Raw genomic sequence first — 1,337 nt, 5'->3', positions numbered from 1 at the left:
AGTCTTTCATCGAGGAAAAAATCATAAGCAAGCTTTCGGGATGAGACTCCGCCGCCACGAGGCGGAACCTTGGCGGAACCAATCTAGGGCTCCGGCGAAGCTGTTCTGCCGGGGAAACTTCCCTCCGGGAGGGGGGAATAATCACCATCGTCATCACCAACGATCCTCTCATCGGAAGGGGGTCAATCTCCATCAACATCTTCACCAGCACCATCTCCTCTCAAACCCTAGTTCATCTCTTGTATCCAATCTTTGTATCCAAACCTCAGATTGATACCTGTGGGTTGCTAGTAGTGTTGATTACTCCTTGTAGTTGATTCTAGTTGGTTTACTTGGTGGAAGATCATATGTTCAGATCCATTATGCATATCAATACCCCTCTGATTATGAACATGAATATGCTTTGTGAGTAGTTACGTTTCTTCCTGAGGACATGGGAGAAGTCTCGCTATTAATAGTCATGTGAATTTGGTATTCGTTCGATATTTTGATGAGATGTATGTTCTCATCCCTCCAGTGGTGTCATGTGAACGTCGACTACAAGACACTTCACCATTATTTGGGACTAGAGGGAGGCATTGGGAAGTAATAAGTAGATGATGGGTTGCTAGAGTGATAGAAGCTTAAACCCTAGTTTATGCGTTGCTTCGTAAGGGGCTGATTTGGATCCATATGTTTTATGCTATGGTTAGGTTTACCTTAACACTTCTATTGTAGTTGCGGATGCTTGCAATGGGGGTTAATCATAAGTGGGATGCTTGTCCAAGTAAGGACAGCACCCAAGCACCGGTCCACCCACATACCAAATTATCAAAGTACCGAACGCGAATCATATGATCGTGATGAAAACTAGCTTGACGATAATTCTCATGTGTCCTCGGGAGCGCTTTTCTCTATATAAGAAATTGTCCAGGCTTGTCCTTTGCTACAAAAAGGATTGGGCCATCTTGTTGCACTTTATTTTCACTTGTTACTTGTTACTCGTTACCAATTACCTTATCACAAAACTATCTGTTACCGATAATTTCAGTGCTTGCAGAGAATACCTTGCTGAAAACCGCTTATCATTTCCTTCTGCTCCTTGTTTGGTTTGACACTCTTACTTATCGAAAGGACTACGATAGATCCCCTATACTTGTGGGTCATCAACAGTCCCTGCAGCCACGCTGCAGCATGCCGGCCGCCGGAGCCACCACCACCGCAGCCACGGCCCCCACGTCCCACCACCAGGGAGCCACGCCGTCGCGCACCGGACCGCAGGCCCGCCCCAGCGCAGATGGGGCCCGAAAGGGCCTAGCTCTGGGCCGAGCCGGCGCCGCCGGCCAGCCGCCCACTGC

This window comes from Triticum aestivum, chromosome 6A (genome assembly GCF_018294505.1).
Source record: "Triticum aestivum cultivar Chinese Spring chromosome 6A, IWGSC CS RefSeq v2.1, whole genome shotgun sequence".
Taxonomy (NCBI): domain Eukaryota; kingdom Viridiplantae; phylum Streptophyta; class Magnoliopsida; order Poales; family Poaceae; genus Triticum; species Triticum aestivum.
The sequence above is the reverse complement of the archived record's forward strand: the minus strand, read 5'-3'. Positions refer to the sequence as shown.